The sequence below is a fragment of the Tamandua tetradactyla genome, chromosome 12 (genome assembly GCF_023851605.1).
Source record: "Tamandua tetradactyla isolate mTamTet1 chromosome 12, mTamTet1.pri, whole genome shotgun sequence".
Lineage (NCBI taxonomy): Eukaryota > Metazoa > Chordata > Mammalia > Pilosa > Myrmecophagidae > Tamandua > Tamandua tetradactyla.
In genome coordinates, this window is record NC_135338.1 from 7903085 (window position 1) to 7914121 (window position 11037).

Here is an 11037-nt window from a genome sequence, read left to right on the forward strand (position 1 = left end):
AGTGCTTGTGTTTTGAGTGTAAGGCCTAGGAAACTACCTCCTACCACGAGATCTTTAAGATATTCCCCTATATTTTCTTTTAAGAATCTTATGATTGTAGGTTTAATGTTTAGGTATTTGATTCATTTTGAGTTAATTTTTGTGTAAGGTGGGAGGTAGTGGTCCTCTTTCATTCTTTTGAATATGAATATATAGTTCTCACAACACCGTTTGTTGAAGAGGCTATTCTGTCCCAGTTGAGTGGATTTGGCTGCATTATCAGAAATCAATTGGGTGTAGATGAGAGGGTCTATTTTTGAACTCTCAGTTTGATTCCATTTGTCAGTGTATCTCTCCTTATGCCAGTACCATGATGTTTTGACCACTGTAGCTTTGGAATATGCTTTAATGTGAGGAAGAGTGAGACCTCCAAGTTCATTTTTTCTTTCTCAAGATTTTAGCTATTCAAAGCACCTGGCACTTCCAAATAAACTTGATTATTGGTTTTTTTTTTTCTATTTCTGCAAAACAAGCTGTTGGGATTTTGATTGATAGTGTGTTGAACCTGTGAATAATTTTAGGTAGAATTGACATCTTAACTATATTTAGTCTTCCAGTCCATGAACACAGAATGTCCTTCCATCCACTTAGGTCTTCCTTGATTTCTTTTAGCAATGTTATGTAGTTTTCTGGGTATAGGTCTTTTACATCCTTGGTTAAATTTATTGCTAGATGTTTGATTCTTTTGGTTGCTGTTGTAAATGGAATTTTTTCTTGATTTCCTCCTGAGAATGAGTAGTGTTATAGAAACACTACTGATTTTTGCATGTTAATCTTGTACACTGCCACCTAACTGTACTCGTTTATTAGCTCTGGTAGCTTTGCTATAGTTTTTACGGGTTTTTGGCATACAGTATCATGTCGTCTGCAAACAGTGAGAGTTTTCCTTTTTCCTTTCCAATTGGATGCCTTTTGTTTCTTGACTAATTTCTTTGGCTAGAACTTCCAGCACAATGTTGAATAACAATGGTGACAGTGGACATCCTCGTCTTGTTCCAATCTTGGAGGGAAGACATGTATTCTCTTGATCCAATCAATTGTGGTGGTTTGCATCAGGATCAAATTATGCCGCCATAGCTGCTTAAAGCTCTCTTCTGTAACCCTGTTGACTCTGGGGAAGATGCTTCCAGAGAAAAGGAGCAATTGGCTAGGCAGTCACCTTAATAGCTATTTGATTCTCAGAGCACTGCATAAAAACTTATCCTATAAAATCATAGGCTCCTTTCTGTTCTTTCTTCTGGTTCTGATAACAAGTAAAAGAGATCTATCTAGTTTTTAGTGAGATTTTAGATACTATAAGTTCTTCTCTGACACAGTGAGAAAATCAGATGTCTGTTTAAGGTATAAGTCCTTAGAGAGTTCTGTTTAAGAGTACCCAGCCAGCTCCTTAGAGTACTGATTAAGTGATATTGAAGTGCCACTGGTTTCATTCCATTTGGAAGACGTATTTCTTTTTCTAGGTCAGATAGGGCAGCACAACAGTTCCTTCAGGCTCAATGTACAGTAATTGAGGTTGACATTTAACATTGTATATTTTAAAAGGGGATTGAAAATTACGCTCTTCTGCAGTCTGGAACTTGCTATATTTAGTTCTGGGCCAATGCCAGGATCGCACTAGTGAGATGTCAATAATAATTTTATGGTCCTGAAAAACAGATGTACGAAGAATTCTTTATACCTTGTGAAAGCTGAGGTTCCTAAAGGTGTTAGAGCTTGTAGGTTTTTGCTACTGATACCTAACAAAACTCTAGGTCATGAGACTTTACCTTGTTTTTAGTTCATACCCATATTTAAGCATATTCTAAAGGGAAAATCCAGATCAAGTGTGTTGGGAGCCATTTGGAGCACCATCTTCCCTGCTGGAGTTAACGGTGGCAGGTTCTAAAGACGCAGTATACAAATCTAAAATGACTGAATTATTTTCCAGACGCTCTTTGGAACATATATACTTAGAAACTGAGAACTTTTTTTTCTGAAATTTTTAAAATTGTGGACATCTGAAGCTAGAGCTCCTATTCCTGCTCTCTTCTAGTCCATCATCCACGTAGCAGCCATGATACTCTTTAAAAAGCATTAGTTGGACTGTGCCGTTTGAGACGGTCAGGTTCATGGGTCAACTTGGCCAGATGGTAGTGCACCATTGTCTGGTTGGGCAAGCCCTGGCCTGTCTGTTCTTGTGAGGACATTTCATGGACTTAAATCATGACCACATTGGCTGCATCCACAGAAGAAAGGGAGTGTGTTCTGCAATGAGGGACACTTAATCTAATTACTGGAAGGCTCTTAAGGAGGATTCAGAAGAGACAATCACTGTTCCTGCTTCAGCAAGGCAGCCTCTCCTGGGAATTCACTGAGGACCTTCACTGGAGCTGCCAGTTCATGGCCTACTCTACATCTTGGATGCATGGTTGCGTGAGACACTTTTAGAAATTTTATATTTACAAATATGTTCTGCTGATTCTGTTTCTCTAGAGAACCCTAGCTAATACACCATTCCTCTGGCTAAAATCCTCCGTGGCTTCCTGTAGCCCTTTGGGAATGCTATAAAACTATGGACCCAGGCTACAAGGTCCTACCTAGTCTGGGTTTTCAGTGGGCGCTCCTCTTCCATTGACTCATTAGGCTTTGGTCAAACTGACACGCACTCCAGACCCTTTCACTCCACAGGGCTGATGAAAAAGCCTTTCCCTTCCTGCTGCTCTTACTCACAACATCCCATCTGGCTAGTTCCTCTGTATCCCTCAGCTCTTACAATAAGTGTCACTCACTTTCCTCAGAAAGACCTTTCCATCTTTGCATCTTTTTATCTCATAGGAGCCTCTTCTTTTCCTTGATAGCACTTATTACAAACTGCAATTACAATTTGTATTAATTTTGTGATTTTCCATTGTGCTTCTTCCCCCGATAGACTCTTAGCTCCTGCAGTGGATTGAATAGTACACCCCAGTTTGGACCCCAGTCTTAGTCCACGTTCTGGTGGGTGTGGACGCAGTTCCCCCCATTGCTAACATTTTATATCACTACAGTGTTTTTGTCAGAGCAAATATACCAAGACATTTTCTTTCTTCTTTTTTCTTTATTGTTAGATTGTTACAGTTTTAAAAAATATTTTTATTGTGTGTGTGTTTTGTGGTAGATTAGTTTTAGTTAGACTCCAGACTTTATTTGGATTTCACCAGTTTTCCATTAAAGTTCTCTTTCTGTTCCAGGATCCACATTGCATTTAGTTGTGATGTCTGCTAAGTAGGCTTTCAATGCATTGAACTTTATAAGTACGTGATAATTTCAATTTTATAGGAACTTTCTGGCAGATTATCTAGGATTTGGACCAGATTACATATGAATATTTAACTACTAGTTCCAAAGTGATATATAAAGATTAAATTCACATTAGGAATGACCTGTGATTTGACATGGTAACTACATAGTATCTTAGAGAACTGCCCTGTGATGAACAGTGATTTTTAACATTTCTGGTTTTTAATATTTTGGGGAACAAAGAATCTTTGAAAATCTAAGTGAAGCTATGATTATCCTCTCTTCCCTGCATATATGCATGTGTATACCAAATATTTTCATGCAGTTGATTTTATTACACTGGAAATGTATTAATTCACAGGAAGAGGCTACAAAAATGGTAATTTCACTGAGATACATGTGTTTTTTTAATTTTATGGGAATGTGTGCAAAATTTACTGGTAACTTCTGGAAATTTTGAAATAATTCAAGTTTGTTAATTAAGATAAAAATGAACTTCCTATTCAAAGTGAATTTCAGTGAGAAAGCCCTTGTGATTTGGACTGAATGAAAAGCTGGACTTTTGGGCTGGTCTTAGGCCGTCAATATGCACATTGTCTCAGACATCTGTTGACTTCAACTTGACGAAAATGTTCACACTTCCTAAAAACTTTGACTCACAAAGGTGTGATGTAGGAGATCCTGCAGTTTATTTTGCGTGAAGACAATGAAGTTTTATCAAGAAACATCAGAATTCTCTGAGCCTCTTCCAGTTGAATTAATGTCACATCATTTCATTTGTACCTAAGCCAGGGGGCAAGGTCTGCAGCCCCCATGCCATCTTTGTCAGCAAGGAAAGGACAGTGAACCCACATTTCAATTTTAATCGGTGATGAGAATTAGACTGCAGTGTATGTTGGTCCTCTTACATTGTTTGTCTGCAGAAGCATTTTATGATAGGTTATCACTCTGGATCCTTTTCTTCTTAAGGAGCAGTATTTCCACAAGAAGTTATGGTTTTATGACTGCGTCATAGTGGTGATTGTAAAGCTTTGAATGAAAAAGAAACTACCATGTTAATAATTATCAAATAAGCAGAGCCATGAATGAACTTCCCTTTAGTGGTTTTCTCTGAGTGGCTTGCTTTCTCTCTCAAAGATGGTACAAGTATCTTCCCAAATGCCATTCAACGATTTCAAGACATGGTTTCTAGAAAGGCTGCAGCTTTCATGGGGGATTCCAAGTTCTGTTCACCTTTCTTGATAAAACAGACTATTGAGAAAGTGATCATTTGACCCTGGCGATATTTTTCCATCACCAAAGCCTCAAAACCTACTTTTCTTCCCAGGTATGAAGAAAAGGTAGTTATGCTTGGCGATGCAACTTTATATGTTCCTTAAAAAGAATAGGCATTCTCCTTCAATGACATTCATATAGACGTAACAGAAAATTGGGGACTGGAAGCATTGGGAGATATTCAGTTGTTTGCTAAAGAGAAAAAGTATAATTACAGGTGTCTCAAATGCTTGCATCGAGATTAGGGCAAATGAGCAAGTTTGGGAGAAGACTTCCTGGGATAAAAGCACTGCTTCCCTTTTTATTCCCTGCTCCAGACAATAAGCCAGCTTATTTTTTCCAACACCTCCGCATATTTGTGTTACTCTTTTGCTTAGGAATCAGTTGGGTTGTTTGGTTGGCTGCAAGTAAAGAAAATTCAACGTAAGTTGGCTTAATAAATAAGGAATTTTATTTTCATATAATGGGGAGTTGAAAAGTGGGGTTGCTGACTTAATGGCTTGTGCCATAAATAAATAAGTACCCAGATTCTAATATTTTCTTTCCTGTTTTCTATCTCTTTGAGTGCTGTACTTCTAGGAGATTTTCTTGATTTTATTTTTAAACTCTTTTATTAAGTTTTTCACTTAAAGTTTTAAGAGCTCTATTTTGTTTTTTCAATATTGCTTTTAAAAATACAGCATATTGTTCTTGTTTTAAGAATAAAATAGCTTTGCTTTTCTCTTGAGGATATTAATAATATTGAGGTTTTCTTCTTTTAAATGGGCTGTTTTCTTCAAGTTCCTTTTTTAAAATTTTATTTTTTGTTAGCCACTATTCTTGAATGTTTTGTGATTCTTGTTTTTCTGCTTATATTCCAGAGTGGGGAACTAAAAAACTGTTTGGAAGCTCTAAACATGGTTGGGGTGATCAAGAGCTGTGAAGAGTCTGGGGTCATACCCTACTTTCAAGCTAACAAATTAGCCTGTTAGTTTTATGGTTCCTAGGAGAAGACACAAGGCTCCTATGTCACAGGCAAAGGACTTCATTATTCACAGTCCAGCAGGCAGTGTGAACTTCATTTTCATGCCGGTTGCCCTTTGTCCCCAAGTTCCAAAGCAGAATATCCGAGATGAATGCATTGCAAGCAGATTTGTATCACAACCAAGGAATCCTGATCTTAGGAAATCCCAGTCCCTTCTAAAGGCCTGCAAGCCTACACAACCTTCAACCCAGAGGGAGCTAGGGGCAAACAAACTTACCTTCTATTCTAGAAGATGTCTCCTCGGAGCTCCCTTGCCTGTTTGCTATTCAGACATCTTGAAAAGATAGTCCAGAACAAAAAGCTGTCCGTGCCTTTGCTCACAAGATGTGCAGAAATGGATGAGAGACCCATGGAGAATTTTCTCCCAGCAGGGACTTTTGTATTATGGCTTTACTGTCAGTTAGCTGGCCTGTTTCCTTAGGAAACTTCAATATCATCTTCTTAAGATCTGCTCCCTTGGATCAGAGAAGACCCTTCCAATCTTTTGACTGGCTGCCAGCAATCTCTTAACAGTCTTTTCACTGGCTGGGAGCTGAGTAGGAGAAGAAGCCTGGTTTCAGGGAGCAGCATGCATAGCTTTGCTTAATTCCTCCTTGATATTGGTTTGTTACCCCGCCTTCAACCGTGTCTGGTATCTCTGTAGAGCCCTAATTGAGCTTCTCCAGAGAATAAACCTCTGGCCTTTGCCAAGGGAGAGAGACATCATCAAATGCTGCATAGAGCGAGGGAAGGGATCTGAGTTATGCTTCTGATAACTTCTTAAACTGACTGTAACAAAGACTTCTGCTTTTAGCCTCGCTATCATCCTCTGGGCAGTGGTAACAAGTGTGTGTCCTCAGTTTCTGTGGCCTTGGAAAACTGCATTGTAAATCAGACTAATTTTACGATTTCTCTGCCCTTGGCTTAGGTTTCAGATTTCTCAGGACTGATAAGACATTTACCATCTTCCAGCTTCTAAAATTCTGTTATTCTCTTCCCTGCTGATTTTCCCATCCTTGTGGGTACATGCCTTGAAAAATTTCATGTATTGTCATTTTAGTGGGATTTCAGGAATCAGCAAATGTAGATGTGTGTTCAATCCGCCATCTTTACCAAGAAGAATCATTGTACATTCTGTGTTGAAATCTTCCAACTTGAACTAGATCTACCATAAACCAAGATAGATGTGAAGAGTTCAGCGGCAGAGTACATCATCTTTATTTCCTCTCAATGGGAAGCTATTTTAGATGCCATGACATGGGAGTTAACAGTTTCTTGATGGGAGTGCTGGTTCCATGGACGTTTTTACTTTATGACGAGATCATCAAGCTGTACATTTATGATTTGGCCCTTTTATGTATGCATGTTATATAGCAATAAAAAGTTCACAGTAAAAATTGTATTTAAAATGACTGTATATCACAGCATCCTAGTTTATATTACCCTTACTTATAATGAAACACTGCACTATAAATTAATTTTACATATTCAAATAGTTTTCAGAATTTCAAAGTAACAGACAATAAGGAATTAACTTTTGTGTGTGTCCCCAGTTCACTAAACTGCAAGCCTGTCCCCAATCCTTTTGAGAAGAAAGTGGGTCTCAAATATTTTGCTGACGTTTGAAATACGTGAGAGCTTTTAGAAAATCCCGAAGGCCAGCTGCACCTTCTACCAATAAAACAGACTCTCTGGGATTAGAACCTGGCATCAGTACTTTTTAAAGCTCTATAGGAGATTCTAATGAGCAGCCAAGACCCTGAAAAAGGAACAGTGCTTCTCAAACTATTTGTGGTGAAGAACCAGTTTGTTTTTCAATTTCATCATAGATGAAAATGTTGCAAAATCAATGAAAGTGAACTACTAGAAAACTGTACTGAAATGTCACAGCTATGTTAACTTGCTATAAAATTTCTCAGTGCTTACTCGCAACTTCCATATGTACCTTGTCATTGACTGGAAATGTTCAAGCTCGTACCGGTCAGCAGAGCGCACTCCGAGTAGCATTGCCTAGGGAATAATCTGCCCCTTCCCTAGCACAAGCTGGAGATCCATATCCTCTTCTCTTTATGGAGTCTTTTCGGAGACTGAGGAGAGCTTGGTCTGGGGCCAGTTGTGTGTGCTCTCATTTACTCTCTGCAACCCCACTCTGGTTTCATTCCACTTTCATGTATTTCTGGGATCTCAGATCCCACTTGGAAAATGATTGCTAATAAATGCCTTTGAGGCTTGCCAAATATTGTTTCCCCTCAGTTATATAAATGCAGGAAACAGTATTAGCATATGGTCTCATATATGTATTTAAGATGGATCGAATCTGGAAATTGTGTGTGCAATTGTGGTCCAGAGAAAAATCCATCAGAGACCCCCAGGAACAAAAATTCATATTCCTCTCAGTGATTTTGCACTGAATGTTAGAGTGCAATTAAAACTGTTACTACTAGTATACTTAGGGTAGGCTCTCCAAAGGACAGTTGGAGTTTCGTTCAGAATTCTGTGGGGTTGCCTATTTTTGCATTGCCGAATGAAGAGAGTGTGGGCTCCAGGAGTCTGCTACTCCTGATACTTGACCCAGTGTTGTTCAACACGGGAGCATCCCCATGCCGAAGGAATCCCACTAGGTTGTGAAGTATGAAATGGAGAGGGAGGTTTGAATTGTTTTCTTTTATTGGGGTTCAGATGACTTAGGTGGATGTTGTGATGAGGACCTGTTTTCACCCTCCCCTTTGGGCCTTATTTTGGTGCTGATGCAGGTGGTTTTATTTGAAGCAGGTTATCTGATTACCTTGGCCCAGGACATCGCTTCCATTTCCTTTCTACATACTGGCTTACCTGTATCAGAGATCGTGACACAGTCTGCTTATTAGAGAGCCAAAGACCACTCCAGATGCTGCTAATGCCACTCTCAGTCCTTTATTAAAGTGAGGTCCTTAATAAAGATGTCTTCAGTGGCCTTGTTACTCATCTTACTTTTGTTGGGTTTTCAGGGTATTTTCTGAGAGTGTAGAACTTCTTGGCTTTTCCTCTGGATGGAGCTTAGGTCTGTGTCCCAGGATGGAAGCATCTAGGAGAAAAGTTATATGCTCTGTGACTTTAGGGTGGGTACCTCCCCCAACCTGGGGTTGGTTACTTGATAAGGGGTGGAAAATGGAGGCAAAGTGTGTTATGTTCATGTTTAAAGTTCTTTCCTCTTTAAAGCTTTGCACTTGAAGTACAGCTCATGCTTGTAACTTCCTTAGCGCCCAGCATCCAGCAGCTGGCATGTGAGAGGTGATCAGCTTATTTAGGCAAGAAAATTAGGAATGGGAATTTCAGCTTATACTATAAATTAACAAGGTCTTAACCTTCTGTGGCCTTTTTAAGTGCAATTTTCTTGAGATATATTCACACATCATATAATTCATCCAAAGTCTACAGTCAGTCACTCGCAGTATCATCACATACGTGTGTATCATCACCACAATAAATTTTAGATAATTTTTATTACTCCAAAAATGAAATACAAATTAAAAAGAAAACTCAGAACATCCCATACCCCTTATACACCCCTATTCTTTTTTAACAGTTTTATTCACACACCATGCAATCTGTCCTAAGTGGAAAGTCAGTTTTTGGTACAATCACATAATTATGCTTTCACCACTACAGTTAATATGAGAACATTCTTACTTCCTCTGAAAAAAAAATCCCATACCCCAATAATGCCCCTATTATTGACATTTAGCTTTGATATAATACCTTTGTTACAATTAATGGTCTTGTTAACTACAGACTTTAGTTTATATTAATTATATTTTTCCATATACCACCTTATTACTAACATCTTATAATAGTGACATACATTTTTTTTTCTCACATGGGCAGGCACTGGGAATCGAACCCGGGTCCTCTGGCATGGAAGGCCAGCATCCTTGCCTGCTGAGCCACCGTGGCCTGCCTGTGATATACATTTTTTCTAGTTCATTAACCACCATCATTGTCTACTCTAGGTTTCGCTAAGTTACACAGTCCCAGTTTTTATCCTTTAGCTTTCTTTCTGGTGACATACACGACTCTAGCCTTCCTTTTTCAACCATACTCACATTCAGCTTTGTTAATTACACTTACGGTATTGTGCTACTATCACACAGTATTGCACTATCCATTTCTGAACCTTTACAATCAACCTTATTGAACATTCTGTACTTCTTAAGCATTGATTACTCAATCTCTGCCCCATTTTGTCTCCTGATAACCTCTGTACTTTCACTTTTAACTCTCAGAGTTTGCTCATTGTAGTCAGTGAGACCGTACAATATTTGTCCCTTCTTTTCTGGCTTATTTCACTCAACATAATGCCCTTAAGTTTCAGTCACGTCATTGTATGCCTCACAATTTCACTTCTTTCTGCAGCTGCACAATATTGCATCTTATGTATACACCTTAGCACTTCCGCTCATCAGTCACTGAATGGGCCACCTCCATCCATTGTCAATCATGAATGCCGCCATATACATCAGTGTGCAAATGTCGTTCGTGTCCCTGCTTTCAGTTCTTCCGAGTATATACCTCGTAACAGGATTGCTAGATAATATGGCAATTTCATACTTAGCTTTCTGAGAAACCATCACACTGCCCTCCAGAGGGGTGCACAATTCTACTTCCCCACCAACGGTGAATACATGTATTTCTTTCTCCATGTGTCATCCAGCACTTGTAGTTTTCTGTTTATTTTTAAAAAACAGTTTTATTCATAAACCATACAATCCTAAGTATGCAATCAATGGCCTCTGGTGTAATCACATAGTTATGCATTCATCACCACAATTATATGAGAACATTCCCATTTCTTCTGTAAAGAAAGGAGGGGGAAAACATCCTATACCCCTCCGTTATATCCCCCTCTTACTTACATTTAGCTTTGGTATACAAAGGTATATTGCATATGTTATAATTAATAAAAGATTATTACAGTGTAACTGTTAACTGTAGACCTTAGTTTGCATTAATTATATATATTTTTCCATATACCATCCCATTTGTAGCATCTTATAATAGTGACACACATTTGTTCTTGTTCATGTAAAAACTTTCTTGTATTTGTACAATTAAACACCTTCATTGTCCGTTCTAGGTTTCACTAAATTATACAGTCCCGGTTTTTATCCTCTGGCTTACCTTCTGGTGACATATGCAACTTTCTTTCTTTCTTTTTTTATAATGACTATTCTTATAGGTGTGAGATGGTATCTCGTGATTTTGATTTGTATTTCCCTGATAGCAAGTGAAGTTGAGCATCTTTTCATATGATTTTTAGACATTTGTATTTATTCTTTGGAAAAGTGTCTATGTCTTTTGCCCATTTTTAATTGGGTTGTTTGTCTTTTTGTTGAGTTGTAGGATTTCTTTATTTATTAAGAATATTTATTAACCCTTATCAGGTATGTGGTTTCTGAATTTTGTCTTCCATTGAGTAGGTCTTT